Raw genomic sequence first — 13,640 nt, forward strand, 5'->3', positions numbered from 1 at the left:
CATTGGGGAGAGAAGGGGGGAAGAGAGGGGGGTCAGAGACTGAGAGAAAAGGAGAGTGGGGGATAGAGAGAAGGATATACTGTAAGCATCTTCCAACACTGTATATGTAAATCGTAATAAGCAACAACAATAAGCTAAATGCATTATTTGAGTACTAGGTACATATTGTGTTCATTACATGAAGAAATACAATTTTATACTTTGTGAGTGTGTGTATGTGTGTGTGTGTGTGTGTGTGTGTGTGTTGCTGAGAGACTGGGGGAGGTGGTGTAAACCTGGTCCTCTTTGCTCTGGGCTGCTCCTTAAGCTGGCGGTTTGACAGAACGGCAGTAACGGAGGGACTGGAACCAGAGCCAGAGAGAGCAGGCGGGGTGATTAAAAGCAGTAAACAAACCCGACCAATCACACTAATGAGCCTGTCGCATCACAAAGGGCCTCAGGTCAGCACTGAGCTCTGATTGGCTGAGCGCCGGCAATATGTCAGGATGAGATGGAACACTCTTGACCCTGAAGGAGAGGGAACCGGTGAGTGAAGTTATGCCAATCTAGACGAGCCTGCCACAAGTGTGTGTGTGTGTGTGTGTGTGTGTGTGTGTGTGTGTGTGTGTGTGTGTGTGTGTGTGTGTGTGTGTGTGTGTGTGTGTGTGTGTGTGTGTGTGTGTGTGTGTGTGTGTGTGTGTGTGTGTGTGTGTGTGTGTGTGTGTGTGTGTGTGTGTGTGCGTGCGTGCGTGCGTGCGTGCGTGCGTGCGTGCGTGCGTGCGTGCGTGCGTGCGTGCGTGCGTGCGTGCGTGCGTGCGTGCGTGCGTGCGTGCGTCAATACGTGCGTGTGTGGGGCCATTTGTTTCCCGATGAGTCACTTGGTTTTTTTCTCTCTCTCCCTCTCTTTTCCAGTATCACTTTTCCCTCTGATCTTCAAAGGGTGACCCTGGCAAGTATGTGGTGTGTGTGTGTGTGTGTGTGTGTGTGTATGTGTGTGTGTGTAAAGAGGAGCACACACCTGCAGGGGGCTCACAGTACAAAGCTTCCTCCATGGCACCACCTGCTCACTGAACACACACGCACCTGCTCACCCCACAGCCTCGATAACCTCACCTGAATATGAACACACAAAGGCACCATTTCACAATGGTGCCAACCTGCCCTACCTTCACCCTGTTAGGCTACTCTCAATATAAACAGCTTTCACGCACACACACACATACCAGAAAAAGTAACACACAATGGTAGGACCATGCTGAATACTGACGCCACAGGTGGGCGTTTGAGCAAATATATTGCTCTGGCTGGTCAGGCAATGTCCTCTATTGTTTTCCTCTCCCTCCCTCAACATCAGTCTTTCTGGCCTCTTTCTCTCCACCTTAACTCAGCCTTAATTCAGTCTCCTTAACACTACAGTTCTCCTGAATGTCTCAAAGAAAGGAAAAGGAGAGGTATAAATAACATCCTGTTCATGCTTTCCACGCCTTCTATCCATCTCCTCTCTCTCCCTCTCTTTCTGAAGGAAATGGTCTGTTTTTAGATTTGCATCTCAAGAAACGCAAAAATCAGAAAGAAAAACTGCTGAGTAAGGGATCCAGATGAAGCCATTGGCCACAGCATAGATGGGATCCAGATAAAGCCATTGGCCACAGCATAGATGGGATCCAGATAAAGCCATTGGCCACAGCATAGATGGGATCCAGATAAAGCCATTGGCCACAGCATAGATGGGATCCAGATAAAGCCATTGGCCACAGCATAGATGGGATCCAGATAAAGCCATTAGCCACAGCATAGATGGATGAATGGGATGCAGTACTGTACAACTCTATGATGATGATGATGTGAAGTCCTGCTTCACAGAGACAGCTCCGCCTGGGGCAAGGGAGGAACCCTGGAGTCCCAAAATCCCCCAAAGTCCCCAGACTGTCTGATGGCAAAACCACACACACACACACACACACACACACACACACACACACACACAAGACACACACACACACGAACCCCCTCCTCCCACACGCACGCACACACTACAACCACATCATTTCAATTCCATCATCATTTTCCAGACATATGAGCTCAGAGCTAGGGGCTACATTTGTGTGTGTGTGTGTGTGTCGGGCACTGATGGGGACATGTTGGTGGCATTACCTCTAACCCCCACAACGAACCACTTGACAAATCCTCCCCAAATGCTGTTTCAGCCATTACACACTCCTGATACACACTGGCTCTGATGTAACTACAACAGCACATAGCTTTCTCCCTCTTCTACACACACACACACCAACCAAAGTTGCAAAATATAATCTTGATATCCTTTGTTCTATGCTTTCTTTCTTTCTCTTTTTCACACACACACACACAAGTTTCCTGACAGCAGACTAACAACGGGGGTCTGAAATGCATGATGTTCCTGGATCTCAGAATCATGATGTGCTACGACACAGTCAGCTGTTCCACCTGCTTCTACTTTCAAAGATGCTACCACACCTTTCAATGAGTGGAAGACATATGTGTGTGTGTGCGTGGCCCATCATGTCACCTTTCCTTGTCGAAACTCCCCTTAGACACACACACACACACGTGTCACAGCTTGTTCATCTTAAAGTGTCCCAGTTATAGTCCGTCACCACATCCTTATAGCTCAGTAATGGCTTTTCCTCTTCTACTCCAACGCACACTGTCCGCAAACCACACACACACACACACACACACACATACACACACACACCCTCCAGAATCAATCAGAACGGTAAAGGGGGCTACAAGGGAAAGAGGAGAATAGTCAAGCCACTACTACAGGAATGATTTCACACTGACCGGTATTGCAGCATGATTAGTTGCAATGCTGCTAGTGTGTTTACCAGAGACAAATAAGGAGGATAAGGCAAGGTCACTGCAAATAATTTCTCATGAGGCATCAAAGAAGAGTGATTCGCGCACACGCACACAACTGTTTAATACTTAATACAGTGTCTAACTATAAATCAACCAGATGCTACTTTGTGTCCTATGAAGCCAGTTTCCGGTCTGTAAACTTGTTCTTACAGCCTCCCTGGGGAAACTGCTATTGGCGGGCTCAAACTCCAAGCTGAAAAATGGTAAAAGTCTGTCGCCTGCCTCGTTTGGAACCCCCTCTAAATGGAGGCACTCGGCTCCACTTAGCCCCAAACATTTCCTTTCGCAAACACGCCGGCAAGTATGAGGGATAACACACTTCCTGCCATCTTAAGAGCTGTGTTGTTCCAGGGACAGGGTCAAGAGTTGACAGCCTGTCCTGCACACACTCAAGTGACAAAGGCTTCCACAGGCTGCTAGTCTAGGCACAGCGGGCTCCTTCAGGAGTGACCGAAAAAGAAAATCAGGAACGTTTTCTTAAATCATTAACATTTTTGCATTTTTTTGTTGACACTGTCACACTGGTGGAGTGTGTGTGAGGTAAGACTTGCAGGCACAACCACTCCTTTCTGCGAAAGAAAGCATTAGCCTCCATTAGCCCGAACGTCACACACAGCAACACAGACAGTGATGGGTTCATCTGTGCTGGCAGCAGCTAGCGTAAAGGATGCATCCCTTTTGTGGGAGTACGTTTTTACATTTTATAAGTATCTATACTGTTTTGATCCCGTGAGGGAAATTTGGTCTCTGCATTTATCCCAATCCGTGAATTAGTGAAACACACTCAGCACACAGTGAACACACAGTGAGGTGAAGCACACACTAATCCCGGCGCAGTGAGCTGCCTGCATCAACAGCGGCGCTCGGGGAGCAGTGAGAGGTTAGGTGCCTTGCTCAAGCACTTCAGCCGTGCCTACTGGTCGGGGTTCGAACCGGCAACCCTACGGTTACAAGTCCAAAGCGCGGCTGCCTCACATTTCCACAGCGCCCCCCCCGCCCTCTCCCTCTCTCTCACACTCTTCTGTCTCTACTGTCTGTCTCTGTCGTGCAGAACTGAAGCCACACTGGGGGGCTGCAGGAGCTGGGGGAGGATGGAACCCAGTCCTCATTATCCACCGGCTCTGCAGCTCCAGCTTTTTTGTGGGTCACGGAACACTTTCAGCCAGCCTCTGGAGTGAGTGGCCTCATTTAGTCACAATGTCACTATGGCGACAGCGGAACGCAGACATTGCTGCTGATGACACGGTACACGTCACGAGAGGCAGGAACTTATTAGTGTATGTGAAGGATGTGCTCTTGAGCTGAACAATTATTTTATTTATTGGTGCAGACAAAAAAAGAATGTGTGCTCAGGGCTCCAGAGTGCGACCAATTTGGTCGCATATGCGACCTAATTTTTCAAAAGTGCGACTAAAAAAATCGGAGGTCGCACCGGTGCGACCAGCTTTTCGAGAGAGGAAAAAGTGACAGACACATATTTGGCCAATATCGTGGTTTAAACAAATCACAGATAGTGAAGGGCGGGACCTCCCCTCTAATTGGCCGTGGCCCAGTGCCTGTGTGTAAATTTGAAAATGCGTGTGCTGCAGAGAGAGAGAGAGAGAGAGAGAGAGAGAGGTCAGAGACCAGTCAGATAAACAGAGTGGATGTAGTTGCATTACAGTGTGGTCACATAGGCCGAGATAAATGTCCCCTCTCCCCACTGCCTTAAATGTAAAGCCTAGCTTAATGTTACCTTTCTTGCCCATCTGAAATAACTCCTAGCTTTGCTCCTTTCCCTCCTTTCTGTTTTTGTCGTTTTCAAAAACCTGTTATATCCGCAAAACTTTCCCCCCACGGATCACGGACCATCCAACGCATTCAAAAGTAACGCATTCTATTAGCTATTCCAGGCGTCATGTTTAATAAGCTGCCCTTTTTTTGATGAACACATACAGAGTTTATAAATGATATCCTTTAATTTCATGTTTCCATATCATTATGACGATTCGAAATTATTTATTTATTTATGAATTAATTACAAAAGATTTAAAATGTTCATTTTACACCTGTCCGCCATAGCCTTTTCATCTCGCGTACCCCCTAGAAGCAGCTCGCGTACCCCCGGTGGTACACGTACCACAGTTTGGGAATCCCTGGAGTAATGGATGGATAGTTGGTGAATGGCCACCATGTCCAAACAAGGCTGAGACGTCAGCAAGGAGGTGGCGGAGTCATGTTTTGGGCCGTAATCATAGGGAGAGAGCTGGTAGGCCCCTTTAGGGTCCCTGACGGTGTGAAAAGGACCTTGGCAAAGTATGTAGAGTTTCTGACTGACCACTTCCTTCCGTGGTACAAAAAAAAAAAAGAACCGTGCCTTCCGTAGCAAAATCATCTTTATCCATGACAATGCACCATCTCATGCTGCAAAGAATACCTCTGGGTCATAGGCTGCCATTGGCATAAAAGGAGAGAAACTCATGGTGTGGCCCCCATCTTCTGCTGACACCCTATTGAGAATCTTTCGAGCATCATCAAGCAAAAGATCTATGAGGGTGGGAGGCAGTTCACATCCAAGCAGCAGGTCTGGGAGGCTATTCCGACATTCTGGCAGCTCTGGGAGGCTATTCTGCAAAGACATTAAAGCAGAAACTCTCCAAGAACTCACAAGTTCAATGGATGCAAGAATTGTGAAGGTGATATCAATGAAGGGGTCCTATGTTAACATGTAACTTGGCCTGTTAAGATGTTTTTGATTGAAATAACTTTTGATTTAATTTATATCACCTCCTAATGCTGCAAAATCAACAAATGACCATTTTTAGTTCTTTACAATCTATAAAATGTCTTGAAACTCTGTTGTGCATAATAATTTAGAAAAGTGCATTTTGAGTTTTTTATTTTTTATTTTCTCAACCTCTCATTGAGAGGTTTGTTCAATAAAATTTGAATTCGAAAATTCGCAGTGTACATGAATATAGAAGCATAAATAGCTGTTGCACTGCTACTCATACCACCCCACCACCTCTGAGTTTTTCTGAGGCACCATGTGAGGTTAAAAATACAGTGCTTGGTGTTGTTCAATAACAGCGCAACCGCGGCGCCTGCCTGTTTTAGAACACAAGAGCCAAGCGTGTGAATTGCCCTGAAGGGCAGGTCCCAGGTGAGGAGAGAGCAGCCTCTTCTCAAAGGGTTCTGAGTGACAGACCAGGGGGAGGGGAGAGGGAGATAGACAGAGGAAACAGACCGCTAGAATGCATAAGAGAGAAGTTGGCAATGTGGACAAAAGTGAGAGAGGGGGGAAAGGAGAGTGAGTGATGGACAGTGAGACAGAACGAAATAAGTGAACTTCCTCTCTTATCCATCAGCACAGTCTCATTATAGAGGTTCTCTTGAACTCTCTGGTGGTGATCCGCCACTGATGGCACATGGCAGTGGTGTGACCACTTCTGAAGTCACGGTGACACACTGATAGCATGAGTGAAACACAAACCTCATCCACCCCATCCCTCTCACACACATACATATTATGCTACTAAATTATAATGTTTACACACAATATGAGGGAAAGGAATACCAACAACACCCACATGCCATATTTATTCATCAACAGGTGTGTGGCTGGTAGGATTTCCCTTGGTGACAGAACAGCTCACTTGGTACATACATCACCTTCACCTCTGTTCACAGCCCTCCTCTCACTGCACAATGCCTGCAGCTGACCCCAGGTAACCTTTGACCTATGACCTCCCACAGCTTATCCCACCCTCTCTGTTACCGATGAGGTGAAGAAGAGAGTTCCTTTAATCCCCCCTTTAGAGAGTGGTCTCTGCCAGAGGAGATGGACAGTCACTCTCCGCATCGGAACCCATGAGAGGAGAGGAGAATCGTGAGAACGTAGGTGTTGTAAAATAACGTTTGGCTGTCAGATGTCAGAAATAAAAATGAACGACTGAAATGGGAGAAAGATGGGGCCAGAGACTCAACTGGCTCACACAGCTCTCTCCTCTACTGAAATGTATGCTCCTGACTCTCATCTGCTTTTCCCCCCTGCGAGACCCGATGAATCCACAAGGGGAGAGGCCAATCATGAAAACACAGGTGGCTATATGAACACAAGCCTGGCTCTAGGTGTCTGAAATAAAGGGGAGTGACAGGAAGAAAAGATGTATGAAGGCAGAGAGTGAAGCAGCTCACACAGCTCTCTTTACTCGCCTTGCACATATCCTCTGCTGATCTAGTCCTTAACCTTGTATCTAACTAATTCATTCTCCTTACAGTCATGGTTTGTTATGTTTATGGTCATTATTATTATGATGGTTTGCTTCAGTTATTATTCTGTTAAAATGATTTAATCCACTACTATTATTAGTATTTTTATGTAGGCTATATCCATGATTTTCAACCACTGTTCCACGGGAGACCAGTGTGCCGTGAGAGATCAGGTGTGCCATGGAAATTGTCCAATTTCACTTAATCGGCCCACAAACATTGACTACTTAATTGTTGCAAATAGTATGCTAGGATATGCCATTGTTGAGCATCTGTGCCTGCAATGTAGTGACTTACTAAGTCAATAAATACTCTCATGTCAGTCGGTGGCAGTAGGTAGCGCAATAATGACCTTGTTAATTAAGTGATGCGCATGAGAAGTGGGGTTGAAAAATAGATATTAGAAAGCTAGATACCGCATTGCACTCCAGAACGTACGTAAATAGCGCTGATATCATGGTGGGGCAATGGAGAAACAGGTGTCTCTGTTTGGAAATCAGACAGGTGTCTCTGATTGTCGGCAAGTGTTGCGCATAGACAGTAAGGTGTTTGCTTCCAGGAATATGATGGCCGCGTTCACGTAGCATATGCCACATAATAGAACGACGGACAATGCGGTATCTAGCTTTCTAATATCTATGGGTGAAAAGACATAGGGCCTAAAACAGCGATGGATAAATAGGCCTACTCGAAAAAGAAAAACGCAGACTCTGAACTGAACTGTTAACAAATGGTGAGATACATTTTTGTCATTATTTTTGCTATATTAGGCTACAGTGTGTAATTCTGTTACATTTTTAGTTGGTGGTGTGCCGCGGAATATTTTTCATATAAACAATGTACCGTGTCTCAAAAAAGGTTGAAAAACAGTGGGTCAGACAAAAGAGTCATCCAATAACCATTACCATAACCATAACCATATTCGTGCTCCTGACGCGCACCTACACTTTTTCCCCATTTGGTACCTGATGATAACTGATTCATCAGCAATGTATGCATCAAGACTTGGCTTTCTAGAAGGACAGAGAACCACATGAGATGTTGTGTGGACAGCTGGTAATAGCCTCTGTGGCTAGAAGAAGTCAGTCTGTCTGCCTGCCCCGTCTATTTCCAGAGGCCATGCAGCATAATCTAAATACAACAGAATGGGTCATAACAAATAAGGCTACAATGCATCCATTTTAGGCATTTCTCTACAGTGGTGGCTTTCTGATCATGCAAAGGCTTGCCCTCCAGAACCTGTTGTCTATTTGCCTTTTATTTGCCTACTATTTGTCTTCCCCTAAAACTGCTCCATCTTGTCTAAAGCATGGGAGAGTGGAAAAGGATTGTGCAACGTATGGATAACCCGCCTCCCCATTTTTTACAAGCCAATCAGAGAGACTGCCTCACAGGGCCCCTAAATGACCAGGTTTGCAGGGGAAAAAAACCTGCCTGGAGAGCCCAGCTTTGGCGCAGGTCCAGACTGTAGTCTGCGCCGACGACGTGGGGTGAGAGCACGGCTGCTCGGCCGTATAGACCTCAGTGAGAACAGAGAGCTGGTTTATTTTTAGACCCTCGAGATGGAGCTCCAGAATTAGAAAACCAGGGTTGTGACTGAGGTACATATGGAAACAATTAGTCCATGCAGGACACACACTCTCTCTCTAGACTCTATTCCTCACACTCACTGAACAGTCCTGAATGTTTTTCTTATCGCTTTCTCGTTTTTTTTGTTAAGTATATATTTTTTGTCTTCTTTGCCTTTTATTGATACAAGAGTGAAGAGACTGACAGGAAGCGAATGGGAGAGACAGGTGAGGTGGGATCGGAAAATGACCCGGGGCGGACTCAACCCGGGTCCCCACGTGCACTTGGACTTGTAGTACGGGCGCTGTAGCCATTTACGCCACAGCGGATCTCTACCTGCTCTGTTTTTGATCATGTTTTATTTTATGTAGATAGGACATTTGAGAGTGACAGGGAGTGAGTGAAGAGAGAGGGAGAGGGAGGGGGAGAGACAAGACCTGAATGTGGTACAGGTTCTGGCACTTGTGCAACAACTCTCCCCTACCTGCTTTGTTTTATCTGCCTCCTTCTCTTTCAATTGCTACACACAATGGACAGAAATACTGGAGGAATATCACACTAAAAAAGTGCTACAAAAGGAGTCACTTAGAAATGTCCTTGTTTTCATCATAAATGTTGTAAATGACTGTTGTAGAAAGAAATGGCTGATCTTTAATGCAATATTTAATTGCCCCTTATCAGCAATCATTCATCCAATGTTCCAAATGCACATTCTGTTTACTAATCTGATATCATTTTAACACTTTGAATGCCACGCTGTTTTCGGAAGCTTTGGCCCAGAGTGCCAGCAATCTAGATCATTGTTTTTGGCACTCAAAGTGTTAAAAGACTAACTGAGAAAACATTGGAGAACCTTTTTGCAATTATGTAAGCACATAATGTAATCTGAAAACTGCTGCCCTGATTAAAAACACAATGCAACTGATCTCAGCTGGTATTCTGTCTATAATGGAGTGGAATAGAAATTTCTAAGTGACCCCAAACTTTTGAAAGGCAGTGTACTTTATAGTTTTGTTTACTCAATTTGGATGCCAAGCATCACGCACCTGTCCAATCACAGGATAGGGAAAACATTTCTCTACTTAATCTGCACGATTAATTCATTTGTTTACTCTTTAACAAGGGTTTGTTTAAATCTCACAATCTTCCCTTACTTTAAACAGAGAATGGTAAATAAGCAAACACTTGTGTTCATGAGAAATGAACACACTAGAGTAGAGGAGCCAACCAACACGAGTACAAGAGAAAAGCCCAATGTTTTAAACAGGCGGAAGTTAATAAGATTAAACAAGAGGGGTAAAATAGCTCTGGCTGCACTGTAACCAAACTGAAAGTGAAATTGACTAATTTACAGTAATTTCCTGTGTATTAGCCGCATTGTGTATAAACCGCAGGACAGTGTTTTATGCAAGTTAACAAAAACCAAAACCATATTAATACCATATTAACTGCCCCTGTGTATTAACCTCACAGCTGAAGAAATTTAGCAAAATCTATGTATAACCCTTGACTAATAGTTGAGAAATTACGATACCTAAACTTTATGCAACACAATGAAGGAATATAAATAGCATAGCAACTAAGATTTCTGCATTAATGTAGAGATAAAGGTTATGCTAAATAGCCAGCTAAATCAAACCAAGTATACCAATACAAGTTTAATTACGTTACATGAAATTACATTACATCTAGAACTTCCAGTTAGACATGCAATCTTGCTGACGTGCCTGCAGTACATTTCCAAGAAAGGTTAAAACACCCAAAAGGAGAAAGGTCAGTGTGACATTGACCTTAAGTGTGTTGAAACATGATACCAAGTGTGAACTTTAGCCTCATAGCTCATCTCGGCTTGTCCCCTGCACTCCGAAATCTGGTGCTAGTTAGCCGATGCTACCAACAGGTTTTCAATGGGGGCGCCTCGGGCATTGGGCAAGCCATGCAAATAAATCACTGTTTTACACCATTTCAAGGCTCAAAGTAGCTCCACACTTCATTGGTAGACTTCCGAGGGCCCTGACATTTAATATGAGATATTGAAAACTTTGAAAAAGCACTGGTAGTTTATTTACAAGACGATTTATCAGACAGAAGTTTACCGTTCGCTGCCATCTTGAATTTAGTCACGATAAGTCGAGCGACGAGTACGAATGAACAGGTATGATAAGGGATCAGATTCCAAAAATAATTTCGTGGAAATGCATGGATTCCAGTTGCTGCTACTGGAAGAAACTGAGATGGCAACATACCAGTGTCATCAGAAGGGTCTGGAGTGAATGTATTGTGCACTCCATAGCGGGAGAGTGACGCAGCCAAACCAGTGTCTTTACCATATCTTCAGGTTACATTGCTAACCGGGAGCCTCCGTAAACTAGTGTTAATTAAAACTTATTAAGTAAAACAATCATTTAAAAGTACTCTCATTATTATTATTACCAGTATTATTATTATTATCATCATCAATAAATATATATATTTTTTTTTAAGTGAAATAAAACTGCCACATGTTGGCCTAAACACAAAAGAGCATGCATTTAAACAAATATCTGCAAAAATTGATGAGGAGACCAGAGAGAGAGAGGGGTGCAGGAGAAAAAAGAAAATGGGAAGCCGATTGACTTGTCCCAACTTCCAAGACTCTAATCCAGCAGGCGCTACACCTCTCTCTCCATCACTCTCTCTCTCCCTCACCCATCTCTCCCTCCCTCTCTTTCTTCCCCCACCCCTCTCTTCCTCTCATTCCACTCTTCCGCTCCTCTCTTCTGTATCTCTCTCTCCTGCCTGACAATCCCAGACCCTCTGTCTGACCCCCACCAGCAGGACACCGTAAAACCCTCCTCTGATCGGTCTTATCTAACACACACAACATAAGAGAGAGAGGGGGGAGTGTGTGTATGTGTGTGAAAGAGAGGGAGCGAGGTATATGCACTGAGCATGTAATGCATGTAGTGTTTTGCATCTCATGTCAATTCCATCACATATTACAGCTGAATCCCCGAGTTACTCATTTTTTGGGCCATGTGTTAATCTGTGTGTGTGTGTGTGTGTGTGTGTAAACCCATGTGCTCATAAGGTCAGTCTCAATGTCAACTGAGTTGTCGACTGAGGCGACATCAGGAGAGACGCAAGAGCGATCAATCAACCAATCACGGCAGTTCCAACAAGCGGCTGTAAATCTCCCCGGCCTAATAATCGATAGCACTTAGCCTGCGCCACTTATTACACAATACCGCTGCTGCCGCTATGATGTCAGCCGACCAGCAAAGCCAGTGAGCAGGCCTCTCACTCTCTCTGTGTGTGTGTGTGTGTGTGTGTGTGTGTGTGTGTGTAAGAGAGAGAGAGTGAGAAAGAGAAAGAAAGTGAGAGAGAGAAAGAAAGAAAGAAAAAAAGAAAGAAAGAAAGAGAGAGAGAGAGAGAGTAGCAATGGCTGTCAAATTACTTGGGAGAGAAGTGGATGGAGACAATAATTTACTATTTACTATTACAGCTATTTACTGAACAAGAATGAAAGAAATAGGAATTAAAAAACAGAGAAAAGAAAACAGAACGGGAGAGAAGGAGAGAGAGAGAGAGAGAGAGAGAGAGAGAACAGAAGTGCTTAGTCAGCAGGTTTGCATTAAGAGCCATCAGGGGGCTGCTGAGTGGAGAAGCAGAGGAACGGAAAGAGACACAAGGAGAGAGTAGAGAGGAAGAGCAAGATGAGGAGGGAGGGAAGAGACGGCACTAGACAAACAGTATGCATGCCTATGAACGTATGCAATAGCAAGAGAGGGAGGACAGAGGATGTATAAAGTACAGCACTGTTAAATGATGTTTATGAGTATCTGCCTCCCTCACTGTGTGCCTCTCTGGGATTTGCTGGAATTTGTTCTGCACCTCCCTCTCGAATTTTGGCGGGAAAAACCAACTGGAAACTGCAGGAAGTAGAGGAACAGCCTCGGGCGTTACCAAAACATCCCAACGACAATCTCATGGTGATGAGATCGCTAACACACAGGAGCGATAAACAGCAACGACAACACACAGAGAGTTGCGGAGATGCTTTGTGGCTGTGCTGGTCTCTCACACACACACACACACACACACACACACACACACACACACACACACACACACACACACACACACACACACACACACACACACACACACACACACACACACACACACACACACACACGTTTCGGAGCACGCCACAGGAAACACCGCACTTCCTGCACGGAGAGAAACGGAAAAGACCCACTTCCTGCAACCACAGAGGAAAGATGCTCCCCGCCCCGCTGACAATTAAACACCATGGCAACGGTTGGAGGTAATGACATGTAAAGAGCGGGAAGGGAGAGGCACAGAGAGAGAGAGAGAGAGAGAGAGAGAGAGAGAGAGAAATAAATAAAGAGAGAAAGAGAGAAAGAGAGAAAGAGAGAGAGAGAGAGATAGAGAGAGAGAGAGAGAGACGGATAGAGAGAGCAACAACAAATAAATAAAACAGAGAAAGAGGGGGGAGAAGGAGGGGCAGAGAAAAATGAGGAGATGCATGTTCATTCAGACTTGACACAGCTGGAGCATCCACCTCCTTCTGCCCCTCCAACCCCCCCCCCCCCCCCCCCACACCCCCCCCCCACACACACACACGCATTGTCTGCAGACCATGCTCCATCTGTCATACCTGGCATCGGTTTGCAAAAAGAGGGCAACATGTGGCAAGAGTACACCATGACCCAAAACAAAAGCAAATAAAAAGTACATCTTGTGTGACTGCTAAGAGTCATCATTCCACACGGGACTCAGAACACAACCCTGGACAATCATCCACTCCCTTTAACAGTCTGTGTAGTATGAGGCTTGGGTTAATCCTTCTGCTGGTCGGCCATGAACTGAGCAGGGGCGTGTGTGGGGGGTAGATCAAAGGCAGGCTGTAATAACCGTCAGGAGTCAATGAT

The 13,640-nt window shown here is 45.2% G+C and overlaps 1 protein-coding gene across 4 annotated transcripts in view; it reads right to left on the reverse strand.

The window, feature by feature from the left end:
* cfdp1 (craniofacial development protein 1) overlaps window positions 1-13,640 on the reverse strand; it is a 42,192-nt gene that overhangs the window by 19,048 nt on the left and 9,504 nt on the right. The window lies entirely within an intron of this gene.

This window comes from Alosa pseudoharengus, unplaced genomic scaffold, assembly GCF_046254945.1.
Source record: "Alosa pseudoharengus isolate Yale_2024_CS ecotype anadromous, Long Island Sound unplaced genomic scaffold, YU_APseudo_1.1 YU_APseudo_1.1_scf_10, whole genome shotgun sequence".
Taxonomy (NCBI): domain Eukaryota; kingdom Metazoa; phylum Chordata; class Actinopteri; order Clupeiformes; family Clupeidae; genus Alosa; species Alosa pseudoharengus.